Genomic DNA, 6278 nt, shown 5'->3' with positions numbered 1-6278 from the left:
ATTCACCATTCTAGATGCCATTAAGAATATTTGTGATTCACGGGAAGAGTCAGAATAACTCAGGAGTGAGAACGACATTGATTCGAACCTTCACAAATGACTTTTAGGGGTTCAAGATTTCGGTGAAGAAAGGTACCACAGATGAGATGGAAATACTAAGAGAACTAGAAGTGGAGCCTGAAGATGTGACTGAATTGCTGTCATCTCAAACTTGAACAGATGAGGACTTACTTCTTGTGGATAAGCCAAGAAAGTGGTTTCTTGAGGTAGAGTCTACTCCTGTTGAAGATGCTGTGACCATTGTTAAAATGACAACAAAGGATTTAGAATATTATATGAACTTAGTTGATGAAGCAGTAGCAGAGTTTGAGAAGATTGACTCTAATTCTGAAAGATGTTCTACTATGGGTCAAATACTATCAAACAGCATCATGTGCTACAGAGAAATCTTTCATAAAAGGAAGAGTCAATTGATGCAGCAAACTTCATTAAGGAATTGCCACAGCCACCCCAGCCTTCAGCAACTGCCACTCTAAACAGTCAGCAGCCATCAATATTGAGGCTAGATCCTCCATCAGCAAAAGATTGACCCGCTGAAGGCTTAGATGATCATTGCACTTTTCCGTAATGAATTATTTCAAAATTAAGATATTTGAGAAGCTATTTGGTGAAAGAAAATTAAGGTATGTACAGTTTTTAGATATAATGCTATTGGACACTTAATAGGCTACAGTATAAACATAACTTTTATAAGCACTGGGAAACCAAACTATTTGTGACCATTTTAAATGTGATATTTGCTTTATTGCAATGGTCTGGAACTGAAACCGCAATCTCTGTCGTATGCCTCTACTTATATGCTATTTGTTTTGAAACCGTTCCATGCATGCAAGACATCACACCTGTGCACACTGAACTCTTAAGGTTATATATGCTGTAGAAAGAAAGCAACTAAGGTTTATGCATTTATGCATAGGTTATGCATTTATGTTTTGTCTCTTAATTGCTGTTCAGCTGTGTAGGGTCTTTTTTTTTTTTTTTGAGACGGAGTCTCGCTCTGTTGCCCAGGCTGGTGTGCAGTGGCGAGATCTCGGGTCACTGCAAGCTCCGCCTCCTGGATTCACACCATTTTCCTGCCTCAGCCTCCTGAGTAGCTGGGACTACAGGCACCTGCCACCATGACTGGCTGATTTATTATTATTATTTTTAGTAGAGACGGGGTTTCACCATGTTAGTCAGATGGTCTCGAGAAATCTCCTGACCTCGTGATCCGCCTGCCTCAGCCTCCCAAAGTGCTGGGATTACAGGCGTGAGCCACCGTACCCGGCCTCAGCCGTGTAGAATCTCTTTAAAGCAGTCTATAATGGCTTGTAAGTTGTATTCCTAGGTATTTTCTCCTCTTTGTAGCAGTTGTGAATGGGAGTTCACTCATTTGGTGCTGTTTGTCGTTATTGGTAGTATAAGAATGCTTGTGATTTTTGCACATTGATTTTGTATCCTGAGACTTTGCTGAAGTTGCTTATCAGCTTGAGATTTTGGGCTGAGATGATGGGGTTTTCTAAATACACAATCATGTCATCTGCAAACAGACAATTTGACTTACTCTTTTCCTAACTGAATACCCTTTATTTCTTTCTCTTGCCTGATTGCCCTGGCCAGAACTTCCAATACTATGTTGAATAGGAGTGGTGAGAGAGGGCATCCTTGTCTTGTACCAGTTTTCAAAGGGGATGCTTCCAGTTTTTGCCCATTCAGTATATTGGCTGTGGGTCTGTCATAAATAGCTCATTATTTTGAGATGTTTCATCAATACCTACAGTTTTTAGCATGAAGAGTTGAATTTTGTCAGAGACCTTTTCTGCATCTGTTGAGATAATCATGTGGTTTTTATCATTGGTTCTGTTTATGTGATAGATTATGTTTATTGATTTGTGTATGTTGAACCAGCCTTGCATCCCAGGGATGAAGCCAACTTGATCATAGTGGATAAGCTTTTTGATGTGCTGCTGGATTCGGTTTGCCAGTGTTTTACTTGAGGATTTTCGCACTGATGTTCATTAGGGATATTGGCCTGAAATTTTGCAAAAACTACGATTATAATATGAATGCCAAAATATTTATTTTGGACTGTTTGTACCTTGGGTTTTCTTAACATACAACCTCATTAGTGAATCCCTAAAAGGACTAGTCAGATAACCAGCATCACCGTCAAAGTTTGGCACTTGCTGGCCTAGTTTGTTGTTCCTTCTTGTTAAGAACACCCTGGGCTGAATGCAGTGGCTCGTGCCTGTAATCCCAGCACTTTGGAAGGCTGAGGCAGGAGGACTGCTAGAACCCAGGAGATGGAGGCTGCAATGAGCCATGATGGTGCCACTGCACTCCCACCTGGATGACAGAGGAAGACCTGCCTAAAAAAAAAAAAAATAGTAATACAAAACACCCTGATTTTCCCTTGGAGAAATGCCACTTCTCAGGTCAGTACATTTTCATTTAAAAGGTGACAAGGGCTTAACTCTGGTTGATCTGTATATTCTATCCTATCCCCCAAAGCAATGGCAACTGGGATTCAGTCATTTGCAATGGAAAGATTCCTGACTGAATTTTCTGGTTCAGTTGTCTTGGGGTTAAAGGCATTAGTACATAGGCAAAGAATCCACATTCCCAAGTATCTTACAGGGAATGTTAAAACAGCCTTTATTCCATATCACATGTGAAAATGTGGGAAAATAATTTTATTAAATGTTTAACTTGCAACTAACAAGGAAAGATTTTTTTAGGACTCAAATTAGGATTTAATTTGAAAATTAAGGAAGCAAATAGGTTGGCCCCATGAAAGATCTGTTAAATATCCAATAGTAAATTTAAAACATAGTAATTCTCAGAAATTAAGAGAATCAAAACCTTTCAAACTTTATAAGTGGAATTAACATAGCTAAATTTTTAAAATGACTTCCAAAAGTCCCCACTCTTGTGTCTTTCCCCCCTTCCCCAAATAACTTCCAGACAACTAGAAGTCTTCAGGCATCTTTGGTCCTCCTCCTTTGTAGTGGCTGGTATGAGACAGAATAATCCAAGATACTTACCACCCGCTTTCCTTCCTGTAAGAATTTTTTTTTATCTTTTAAGGCTGGTGAAATACACGTGTTAGAATTTTAAAAAACTGTTTTCCTATTACAGCTATTTATGGACTCGTAGCTTGCCCCTGTGTGTATCAATGTTACAGCTAGGCGAACAACAGTAGTAGTAATGGAGACTCAAAGTAGTTAGAACTCTGCTGAAGTAACATTCAGTAATTTTTCCATTAAAAAATCCTTGTGGTAAAATATTGACAGTAAAAATCCATCAAAGTTAGTTTTTATTAAAACCAAAGCACCAATCTGCCCCTAAAAATTAAAAACGAAGACTACTGCCTCAGACGTCCCTCTCAATAAGTAAAACGTTCATGGAGAAAAATCTGTGATCTGACTAGCTAGCATTATTCTCACTCAGAAACATGACACCAGTATGTGAATTACAACAGTAAATTCACATTCAAGATGAATATGCAATAAACATTTATAAAAAGACATCAACTGTTAATTTACATAGGGCTATAAAATACTTTAAAAAATATGTACATGGTTATTCAAAAGGAGGGGCTCAATTTCAGTAAGAAATTAGATGGTTGAACGCATGGTCACCATTTTTTTTTTTTTTTTTTTTTTTTGGAGACAGAGTTTTGCTCTTGTTGCCCAGGAAGGAGTGCAGTGGTGCGATCTCGACTCACTTCAACCTCCACCTCCTGGGTTCAAGCTATTCTCCTGCCTCAGCATCCCAAAGTAGCTGAGATTACAGGCACCCACCACCACACCCAGCTAATTTTTTTGTATATTCTGTTGAGGTGGGGTTTCACCATGCTGGCCAGGCTGGTCTTGAACTCTTGACTTCAGGTGATCCACCCACCTCAGCCTCCCAAAGTGCTGGGATTACAGGTGTGAGCCACCGCACCCAGCCATTCCCCATATATATATATATTTTTTGTGATGGAGTCTTGCTCTGATGCCCAGGCTGGAGTACAGCGATGCGATATCAGCTCACCGCAACCTCTGCCTCCTGGGTTCAAGCTGATTCTCCTGCCTCAGCCTCCCGAGTAGCTAGGATTACAGGCATGTGCCACCACACCTGGTGATTTTTGTATTTTTAGTAGAGATGGGGTTTCACCATGCTGATTGGGCTGGTCTCAAACTCCTGACCTCAGGTATCTACCCACCTCGGCCTCCCAAAGTGCTGGGATTACAGGTTTGAGCCACTGCGCCCGACCTGTTCACCATAATTTTAATGGCCAATCAGATCATTCAATTTCTCTCATTCACAACAAATACATATAAAATGAATGTATCTTCAATTTAAACCTAAAACCTTTTGTTCATATGCAGCAATTTACTTTGGGGATTCACATTAATTTGGACCAGAGCCCAGCAAAAGGAGTTCCTCTTCTCTCTCTTCTTGGAACTCAAATGTAAGTAAGTGTCTAAGCACAGTAACAGCACAGCATATTGAAATGCAGTTTCATAAATGGAACAATCAGCTGTATACTCACCCTTTTGACTATGGAGGTAACCTTTTTGAAAGCATTCCTAAGCAAGTTATACTACATCTACACTAAATGGAACAATCAGCTGTATACTCACCCTTTTGACTATGGAGGTAACCTTTTTGAAAGCATTCCTAAGCAAGTTATACTACATCTACACTACTATGTGGCAGTAAAATATAGCAGTAGTAAAGCCAGTTCTTTAGCTTAGAAAAGAAACTAAAACTAAATTTTCCTTTTTAGTACCTTCCACTTTCCTACCTTTCCATTCAGAAAAGACAAGCAGGGCATGTTAATTCAAAAGACAAAATGATTACAATGCCAGATACTGATCTAAAATGTATTCTGCATTCAATATGGTCTACATCCATCCATTTATACTTTTGCCATGGCCATATATATCACTGGTCAAGTACTTGGGCTTCCTTACGCAGGAAAAGTCAGTTGCTTGGCACCTAGAAAAGCTGTCAGTGAGGTGGAACTGAGTAAATCCTAGCTCCCACGTGGTCTGCTCATCCATAAGCCCTAGCCAAAGCTGTGATAAACATTCAGCGATGGGGGGCCTACTGGGCTCCTGATCCCAAATCCAGAGGGAAATCTCCTAGAGTTTATGGTCAAAGATGTACACTGGAGTGTACAAGTTTAGGTCAAGGTTACCTGAATCGCACTGAACTTTTGGGGGAATGCTTGATAAATGAGTGTGGGTTATAGTTAGGCTCATTTTATGGTTTATTTCTATTTGAATAGAATTTAAGGATGACTTAGCTGAGATCTACCTGGGCACACAGGTACTTATTAATAAAGTCGAAGGATATTAATCTAAAGACCATTACACAAGGGCTATTTACAGAGAGAAACCCAAGACCTTTACTTTTTGTTTTTGAGACTGAGTCTCTGTCACTCAGGCTGGAGTGCAATGGTGAGATCTTGGCTCACTGCAACTTCTGCCTCCTGGGTTCAAGTGATTCTCCTGTCTCAGCCTCCTGAGTAGTTGGGATTACAGGTGCACGCCACCATGTCCGGCTAATTTTTGTATTTTCTGTAGAGGCGGGGTTTCACCATGTTGGCCAGGCTGATCTCGAACTCTTGACTTTGTGATCCGCCCACCTTGGCCTCCCAAAGTGCTGGTGGGATTGCAGGTGTGAGCCACTGTGCCCAGCCCCAAGATCTTTACTTTTTATGTAATTATATTATGTACGACCAAAAGATGGTTCTCAACTGCCTTTCATTCAGCCAAAGATGGTTAGGGTGAAACAAATACTGTTTTGAAAGATAAATATGGCACTGAATGTAATAGTGACAGTTTGGGGTTCATTAGTCACATTTAGGAAATCATAGTTTTACTCTCACAAGTTCTAACTCCCTTTTGTGATGATTCTCAAAATAATTTATCTGTGTTGCTCTGTTTTAACTTGGGAGACAAGTATGGAAGAATAAACTGTCAGACAAACAGTATTCTAAGATACCAACAATAAAATTATCAGCAAAAGCTCCACAGCTGCTGTGCTAAAAATAAAATGCTGGAGCAAAAAAAGACAAAAGGTGTATGCACTGTTATCAAAATCTGTTCAAACACTCTGGAGAACAAATGTCAAATGCAACTTTAAAACAACAATGACAAACATTACCATGTAACACATATTTGAAAAGCGATTAGGACTTTTTAACAATACATAATTGACATATTATGAACAAGACCTATATA

Source organism: Pongo pygmaeus, chromosome 6 (assembly GCF_028885625.2).
Source record: "Pongo pygmaeus isolate AG05252 chromosome 6, NHGRI_mPonPyg2-v2.0_pri, whole genome shotgun sequence".
In the NCBI taxonomy this organism is placed as follows: Eukaryota; Metazoa; Chordata; class Mammalia; order Primates; family Hominidae; genus Pongo; species Pongo pygmaeus.
This window is presented reverse-complemented; position numbering follows the sequence as displayed.